This window comes from Ascaphus truei, chromosome 2, assembly GCF_040206685.1.
Source record: "Ascaphus truei isolate aAscTru1 chromosome 2, aAscTru1.hap1, whole genome shotgun sequence".
Taxonomy (NCBI): domain Eukaryota; kingdom Metazoa; phylum Chordata; class Amphibia; order Anura; family Ascaphidae; genus Ascaphus; species Ascaphus truei.
In genome coordinates, this window is record NC_134484.1 from 374,397,852 (window position 1) to 374,407,549 (window position 9,698).

The window sequence follows — 9,698 nt, forward strand, 5'->3', positions numbered from 1 at the left end:
TGGTTAAGGAAATTTATCTTCAGAGATAAAGTAAAAATATATTCATTTTACATTTACAGCAGATGATATGATTTTGTCACTCATATCTAGGGAGAATTGGTCAGTATAGGTTCTATTTTACTGAGAGCTTCAAATTAACTACATGTCAACAATGGCATAATAATTTACAAGGAACAAAACCACCAATATATACTCTGCTTTTTGCATAATAATCTAGTCCTTGTTTTTTATTAACATTTACTGCTTTGTTTGCTATAGAGCGGGTTTAGAAGAACACCTGGCCTGGATTCGTGATATAGTTGACTTGTAGTTAATTAATACTAATATTAACTTTTATAGTGAGTTTTTTTCACAATGGGACTCAAAGCACTTCCGTTATAAAAAGCGAAGAAGAAAACATTTAAGGTTATAAACAAGACCAAACACAAGGAAAGATAAAATATGGGATGGTACTGGAGCTATTAAATGCTGTACAGGTTGTGGTTCATTAATTAAATGTCTGGGTAAACAGGGAGATCTTGAGCCTTTTTTTTAATTTTTATAGATTTCCAGGGAGGAGGTTTCTCAAACTGTACGAGGCAGATTGTTCCAGAGTGGGAGCAGTGTGGCTAAAAGCTCAGGCCCCAGAGGAAGGTAAGGAGATTCTGGGAACTGTTAGGAGTCTTTCATCTGCAGATCGAAGTCAGCGAATGGGAGTGTAGGGAACTAGACGCTTTTTTCAGAAAGCTGGGACCGTGGTCGTGTAATGCCTTGAATGTCAGCAAGCCAATCTTGAAATAAATGTGCCATTTTACAGGAAGTCAGTTCCGAGAACGGAGAACAGGTGTCATGTGGCAGGAACGGGTCTGGTTAGTTAACAACCGGGCACAGCATTCTGCACCAGCTGCAGGCAGCGCAGCTCTTTTCCCAGAAGACCTAGGCATAGTGCATGGCAATAGTCCAGCATGAGGACACAAAGTCATGGACAAGTGTAGTAAGATCCCCTAGGGTGGATCAAGTGCTTAATCCTGGCTATATTCTTTAGGTGGAAGAATAAAGATTTGATCTAATTGGCAGGTATGTTTCATTCACCATTTTCTCCATACACCCTGTGTTTTTTTGTTTGTTTTTTAACTAATTTCTTTATATAAAATTAATGCTCCAATAAGAAGTGTTTTCAAGCTTCTTCTTTTTTTTTTATAAAGGCTGATTGTTAAACGTATCCCATATTTCCAAGCAAGAAAATCAGTCGGAATTTAGGGTTTTGGGTCAAACACTAATTGCGTTTTCAATTAATTCTACAATAATTTCCTTTTTTCTGAATAAATGGAGCCTTGCGGTTGATTAGGAACAAACACCACCTTTGTACTTATTTACACACATTATACAAGTGGTGTTCAATTCCTCATAATAAAGAAAGATTGTCAGATCCTATGTCTTCTGGTTTTACATGCAGCTATTTTATAGCAACAATAAACAATACCCCAGTTACTCTAATTAGGTTAAGGTTCAGAGCATCAACCAATAGAAGCAGCAACAAACCACAGCGCTCTTACAAGTGTAGCCCCCCCTAAAGACTACTGTTTCAGTTAAGGGGTTAATGGTCTTAAAGGGTTAACTGTGTGGGCTCAAGCAGGTTACGCCCCAATCCCATCACATGCCGTGGCAAACTTGCCTTTTTGCCGCCCATACGCTAGGGGGCGGCCCTTCTCTGCAGTGTAGGGGCGTCATAACGGCATGTGACACTGCATTGTCATGGCAACAAGTCATCGTTACATTGCAACATCATCTGACATCGGGTCGCCATGACAATGCGATGCAGTAGGAGGGGGGCCGCTTGGGAGAAGATGAGACCCCTTCAAAACACATATTGCCTCCCCCCAAAAAATTGGCGCTATAGCTTAGTCAGTTTTGTGGGAAATTTGCCTCTGATCACATGGTGTACAATGAGTGTGCAGGAAAGAAGCCGCTCCAGCTGTATGCATGGTGACCAGTAACGTCACTATCAGGGTATAAACAGCCCGATAGGTTCCAAAGGTTAGGTTCCTCAGAGTGGCCGTTGGAGGGCCTCACAGTGACGTAGTGTAAATAGGTTTCAGTGTAAAGATAAGTATATATTAATATTGGCCTGTCAGTTTGTTGTTCTGTAGTTAGGGCAAGTGCCCTATTCAGTGAGCGTCCGTAGGAATGTATTTAGATAGCTCTCTAGATTCACCCACAGGAAGCGTATGTCCCAAGTATTGGCCCTGGGGCATACTTGAATTGGCCAAACTGGGAGGTCCGAAGCTAACTCAAACCTAGTATACCTGGAAGAGGTATACAGTATACAGCATGGGGGTACTGAGCCAAATGAGAAAGAAAGATGGGCTAATCCCAGAAGGGGCTCACTTTAAATGGAGTATAACAGACGCTATACTGGAGATGGCCAATATAGTTAACATGAGAAGGAACACGCCTACGTACCTCCCTAGTGTAAGAAGAGTGAGCGTTATCTAGGGAAGAAGCATTGATGTACAAACCCTGCAATGTCACCTGTTTGTGTGTAACAGAAGAATGTTTTAATGTTATGAGCATTATCAACGGCTGTCAATAAAGCTCGTTTGTACTATAAAAGTTCCTGGCGCCCATTATTATTACATCTGCATACCTACGCCCAGCCTTCACAGACGCAGCACCCTGACAAGGTATATGTATGTATGTATGTATGTCTTTATTTGTATAGCGCCATAAAATGTACATAGCGCTTCACAGTAGTAATACATGTCATATAAATAACAAATATAAATAACACATCATGGGAATAAGTGCTTCAGACATACTGTAAAAGTAACATTAAGGAAGGAGTCCCTGCTCCGAGGAGCTTACAATCTAATTGGTAGGTAGGGAGAACGTACAGAGACAGTAGGAGGGAATATGAGAGACTGAGCACTGCCATGTATATAGTCAACACCGATGTAAACTCCTTTGGAGGCCGGCGAGGAGGGTTACGCACCAATGAGTAGAATAGGTGAAGCTAGTTTTTGCTAGGTACACTATCTGTTTAATAAGCTAAGTTCGAGCGTCTACCTGTCACATATCACTCATTGTTAGTGCCTCTATAGTATTAACTGGAGGTTACATACTTTTTTCACTCTAAAAAGTTTTGAAAGGGGCCTGAAGGAATGGAGAGGGAATCTTCTTTCAAAAAAAGGGAGTAGGGAGATATCTATATATCTATCGGTAAATATATATATATATATATATATATATATATATATATATATAAACTTTTTTTTTTTTAGAGAGAGGTTAATGCCTCTTTTAAAAAGTTGCTGACGTTTGCCTTGGCTAAAAGAAGAAATGTTAAAAAAAAAGTGTTCATTAAATAATATATTATTCTCTACAGCAGGGGTGTGCAAACCTTTCCCCCTGCGCACCCCTGCGTGCTCTCCTTACCGGCTCGCGCCACCCTCCTTCCTTGTCTTTGGCGTCATGTTACGTTGCCATGACCAAATGACGCTGCGTTGCCGAAGACAAGGTAGGAGACATTGCAGGTGCCTCACGTGATCCCCCCCGGCATTTCATTTAAATGTCGTGGGGAAGAGCGCGGGGCCACTGCAACCGCCCACGCCCCCCCCTGAAAAATCATCACGGGTGATGAAAGGTCCATACGTGACCTGAAACTTTGTTTTACCGCTACTCTTGTCTGTCACATTAAATGGAGAACTTCATTGTGAACTTGTGAGTAGGTTTCTACTTTGTATCTCTGTCTTCATGGAGACCTGCACTTAGAAGAAATTGTTTGTAGCTGTAACTGAGCAACAACAATTACGGTGTCTAAATGCATAAACATTTGCCACCGACATGGTGGTCACTGGATGTCAACAGGACAACATTTAAATGTTTATTTCAGACAGAATTGGGTTGAAAATACTGGAGATTTCTGCAACTCCTATCGAATTGCATTGGGTTAAAAATTATTATCAAGAAGACATCAGAACATAGAAAGCAAAAATAAAACAATATCGCTAAGCCTAAGTAATACAAGGTTGGTACAAAGAAAAAGGGAAACGATCCACATAAAAATAAAAAAAAAGGGAGCGCAGACCCTTTAGAAAAACAAAGAAAACCCCATAACATTTAACTTTTAATCTACAGCTAAAAATAAAAGAGCCCCACACACGCAGTGTAAAATCCATGTTGCAGGCTGTGTGATTTCCCCTTATTAAAATGAGATGGCTTTAGCTTCAAAGAGCTTATGTCCCCCCCCTCCTGTCCACTGTCCCCCCCCCCTCCTCTCACTGTCCCCCCCTCCTGTCCACTGTCCCCCCCCTCCTGTCCACTGTCCCACCCTCCTGTCCACTGTCCCCCCCTCCTGTCCACTGTCCCCCCCTCCTGTCCACTGTCCCCCCCTTCTGTCCACTGTCTCCCCCCCTCCTGTCCACTGCCCCCCCTCCTGTCCACTGCCCCCCCTCCTGTCCACTGTCCCCCCCTCCTGTCCACTGTCCCCCCCCTCCTGTCCACTGTCCCCCCCCTCCTGTCCACTGTCCCCCCCCTCCTGTCCACTGTCCCCCCCCTCCTGTCCACTGTCCCCCCCTCCTGTCCACTGCCCCCCCCCCCCTCATAGCGGGAAATTTAACTCACGGGCAAGTGTAGTGCTGGAATACTTGCGGGGTAAGACTTTTTATGCCACACTGTATTTTCTTACTTAAAACTGGATTCTTTTTTGTAAGTGTAGATGACATTGGAAAAAAAAAAACAATGTCTGTACAAACCATTTTTATGAATTTATAAAAAAAAACAGTGAAACATTTGCCAATTGTCTCATAACTGAAAAAGATTCCTACCTCACTATTAAACAGCAATGAGATTTCTCTCTGGATCAATGCGCTGCCAATGTTTGGACTGATTTGGCATATACTGTACCAATATATCTTTCTTTTCTAAAAAAAAAAAAAAAAAAAAAAAATGTTTTCTTAAAGAAGCAATGCCGCCTAAATAACACTATTTTTACAGCATTAGAACCATTCCGCGAGACCTGAACAGCATTATTTTTAACACCTTGGTTCCTGAGATACTTACTTACCAGTGGGGTAACCAGTGTTCTCCTTTGCCATCCAATGGGAAGCCATGTAAAAAATTCTATCCTTCCCTTCCCCCCTCCTAAAAATAGAGTGTTTGCAAAGGTTATATGACAGCTGCTAATTAAGGTTCTCTTAAAGTAAGGAATTTGAAAATTAACAATTTAGAGTACAAGGTTGAAGTCCTTATATGAAAGAAGTTATTCATACAAAATGTCAGACAAAACATCTTGCAGTCCTTGTACAGAAATACACTTACAATAGGTAATGCTGACGTATATAATATTTTGTGTATAAGAGACTGGTTTTAGAACAACGTTAGTTAGAAGAGATTAGTCAACATCAGAAAGGAGGAGTCATCAGTCACCATCTAGTAGAACACGTCAACTTGATTGGAATACCATGCCTGTAAGTACATTTGAAGAATAAAGCATCGTTATCTGCCAAAACGTGAATGCTGAAATGTATGAATCCCAGAAGAAGATAAAGAGATTATAACAAGCCACAATGGATGATGTTGTGGTTTTCCATTGAAGGGTGAAAATCATCAAGAAGCGGAAATCATGTGGAAAATAAAGAAAGACAACAAACTTATGGTGCAGTATTGTGTGAACTTTGTGTGATAAATGGCTGTGGTTAGGTGCTCAGAATACTCACAAACGTGAGAAGTACGCAGGCATATAAAGGTATCTTTAACCCATGGGATGAGGCCAATTAGTAGGATAGGAACCGCACTGCTAGTCAGGTATACTGTAGCGCTCTGGTACACTTGCGTCCCCTTAGAAATAAAATGAACCGGACATAGTGCAGACTGTACATAGAATATTTATAAAAACAAGCAAAATCCAATCAACTCACATGGTGATGGAAAGAAACAAGCGTGTAGATCACAAAGTGGATCTCTGCAAGACCGGGAGAGTGGTGTCTCTGCTTTTCCTCTGTTCAGCTATGCGTGTCACGGATGCGTCTCACCGAGAACCGGAAGTGACGTCATCCGCTCTCAGAGGCTCCGGTTTCGTCTCACGGCATCACTCTACGCGTTTCACCTTGTAGGTTTCTTCAGGAGTGATTTTCCATTGGCCTGCAGTGCCTATATTTGGCGGTCATATTGAATTGCCGAAAAGGGCAGCAGATTACCGGCAACTAAGCCAGGAGATACATGGAATTTTAAATAAATATATAAATATGAGGTTCAGTTCCGGAGGACACCCTATGCTGTAAAAAAAAACAAAAACAAAAAAATTAATATATATTTTAAAAAACACACTAAGCTCACCAGAGATAAGTATGGGGATTGCATTAATACAATCCCCATACCTATCTCTGGTGGGCTTTGTGTTTTTCTTCCATTTCCTGGTGATCCCCTTTTGGTGATATCTTGAGGAGCCTGGAGTGCTCCACAGCAACAGCAAGGAGAAACAAGTTGAAGGATCACACTCACCTCAGAACTTTGGAAGCACAAGCGCCGTCTCTTTTCTCAATATCTTAATATATAAAATTGAAATTTGTGAGTCTGGTGCTAGATGTGGTGAATCTGATTGGTCCTCAGCCTCTGGCCAATCAGATTAGTGGCTCTATGACGTCACCCAACTGCCGCCTAACCCAACTGCCACACACACACACCGCCCAGGTAAGTAAGTAAACCGCCGCCTCGCACCCCTGCGCCTGCAGCCTCCCCTCCCAGCTCACACCCCTGCCGGCGGCCCGCCAACTCAAACCCCTGCGCCTCCCCTCCCAGCTCACACCCGTGTGTGTGTGACACTGTGTGTGTGTCACTGTTTGTGTGTGTGTGTGGGACACTGTAGGGTGGGGGAGGGAGGAGCGGAGAGGGGGGAGCGGAGAAACAGACAGGGAGAGTGGAGAGGAGGGAGCGGGAAATTTTAAGCCCAGCCAACGCCGGGTGCCTGTCCTGTCCCGTCCCCCCCTCCTGTTCACTGCCCCCCCCCCTCCTGTTCACTGCCCCCCCCTCCTGTCCACTGTCGCCCCCCCCCTCCTGTCCACTGTCCCCCCTCTCCTGTCCACTGTCCCCCCCCCCTCCTGTCCACTGTCCCTCCCTCCCTCTGGGGGGTGGGGGAACGGAGAAATAGGGGGAGAGGAGGGAGCGGGAAATTTAACTCACGGGCAACCCCGGGTCTCTCAGCTAGTATATTTAAAAAAAAAAAACAAGTAGGCAGGATTGCTACTTAATTATAACTACTGTATTTGCCATCATTGTCTCCAGTAATAAAGTCCACATTTTTCATTGCCTCCCTTGTTGGTGAAATCGCCATTCCCTGTGTCATTGGTACTGGCCTTGGAATGAAAAGTTCCCTTGAATGCTCTTTGTATTGACCTTTGAATATATTAGTAAATAGTTGTCACAGTGTTTCTCAACCAGGATGCTGGGGAATGCTGGTGTACCGCGACTCTCTGCCAAAGGTGCTGCTGCCCCAGGGGAAGAACTCTGCTGGCTTTTCAGTGGGCACAGCATGCACTGCTTGAAGACAGAGGCTGCCATGCGCCTCTCCTCCGCCTGGCACAGAGGAGAGACAGGGGCCTCTACATCTCCGGACAGTTCAGGATGCGTCCGCTGAGCAGCTGACATGTTTGGGATGTGGGGGAAGGTTGAAGGAAAGAGGGAAGGCGTGAGGATGTTGTGTGCGGAGAAGAGTGTGATGGCTTTGTACGTGGTGTGGGGAGGGAGGCTAGTGCTTATTCCGGGGTGGGGAAGGTGTGTGGTGTAAGAGAAGGGGGGTAAATGTGGTATTCATGATTAAGAAAGAGGGCGAGTGTACTGTGTGCAAAAGAGGGATACATATGCAGTATGTTGAGTAAAAGGTCAAGGCTGTAAATATAAATGTGGGCCCAGTGCTCAGACAGCCGCTGCATCCATATAAAACATAATGCCATTGCTAAAGTTAAAGACCTTCTTCCCAAGACTGAGGAACAGATAATGGCTATGCATACAAGGGAGATTAAAGGGCAACATGCCCAAAACGTGCAGGTGTGTATTTTACCTCGTTGGGGGTCTTGTATGATCCAATAAAGCCAATATATATTTTTTCTACATGTGAGCCCCCTCTGGATCCTTTATTTGCTATATGGCAGTGCTCTGCTTTTCTGCACTTGCTATTGTGTAAGAATGTAAGAAGGCAAGTGTGTTGGGTGTGAGCTTATGAAAAGTAGGGCGAGTGTGTATACGTGTAAGGAAGGAGCGGATGAATGAGTGAGAAGGGGTGTCTCGAGATTGAAAAAATTCTTTAGGGGGTGCAAGTACCACTGAGAACCACACTCTTAGACGCCTCTGCTAATGTAAAGAAACCTAACTTGGATAGCCTTTTCTCGTAAGTAAGACCTTCCATCCCCTTTATTAATTTGGTGGTGCCCTCCATTTATACCAGTTCCATGGGAAAGTGCTCAAAAGTGTACTCCATATTTAACCTTTAAGTTGCCAGTGCCACTGGACCTCTGTCAGTTCCAGGTCATGTGATTGCTACTGGTGCAGTCACATGACACGACAAAAAAAAAAAGTGGAGGGGGCTTCACTTCCATTTCAATCTGACTGGCCTATTCATCGGTTCAGCCAGTCCTAAAAAATGAGCAAGTGTCTATGACATACCGTGTACTTCATAAAGACCTCCTGGCGTGCCAGGGCCCATACCTTTCCAGGAACGTCTTACAGTACTTGGCCAGGGTGATCTTTCTAACAATTTACACAGGGACAAAAATGATGCTTCAATTGAGTGTTGTAAGTATGATAATATACTGGTAGACATTGCAGTTACTGTCTGACAATAGGCTTTGCTGAGACTGCTGTCTACAAGCACTCCTAAACCCTATGGAACCTCACGTGCTATTTAAAGTATCTGCCCAAGCTTCCAGTTTATCCGTCATTCTGCAGACAAATGACATCCTGCTTGTACTTTACCACCTTACATAATTTTGTTATCAGAACAGATGGAGACTTTGCTCTGTCATTTATAAAAAAAGGTAATAAGCAATGGCCCAACTACTTATTCTGTCTAATCAAATCCGAGTACAGTATGTTCCATTTATAACAACTCTCTCTGCTGCCTCCGAATCCATTCTCCATCCATATGCAAGTACCGGCACCCTGTACATTAATGTCCTGTGTGGCTTTGGATCAAAAGCCTTTGCAAAATCCCAAATAGATCACATCAACTGCATTGGCTTGATTTATTTTCGTACTTCATACCTCAAACAAACTAATGTGATGAGTTTGGCACAACCTATTCCTCATGAACCAATGCCGACTACTAGTACTACTAATTTTATTGTTCACAAGGTATTCCTGAATATTATCCCTTAATAAACCTTCAAGTATTTTCCCCACTTGATGTCAGGCTTACAGGTCTGTAATTCTCTAGTTGTGATCTAGCTCCCTTTTAAAATAAATGTAACCTGTCTGCTTTATATCAGTCTTGTAGTACTGAACCTGTGGAAATAGAGTCCTTTAATATTACATGTCACGATTTGGTTATGACTGAGCTTACCTTTATAAGAACCCTTGGGTATAGGTCATTAGGGCCAGGTGCTTTATTTACCTTGTGTTTTTCCCCCTAGAAACCCCTCGGTTGAGAAGAAATTAATTGGTGAAGGATATACCTCTCTCTCTCTCTCCCTCTCTCCCAAGTAGGGCCATGACAATCAGACTAGAAA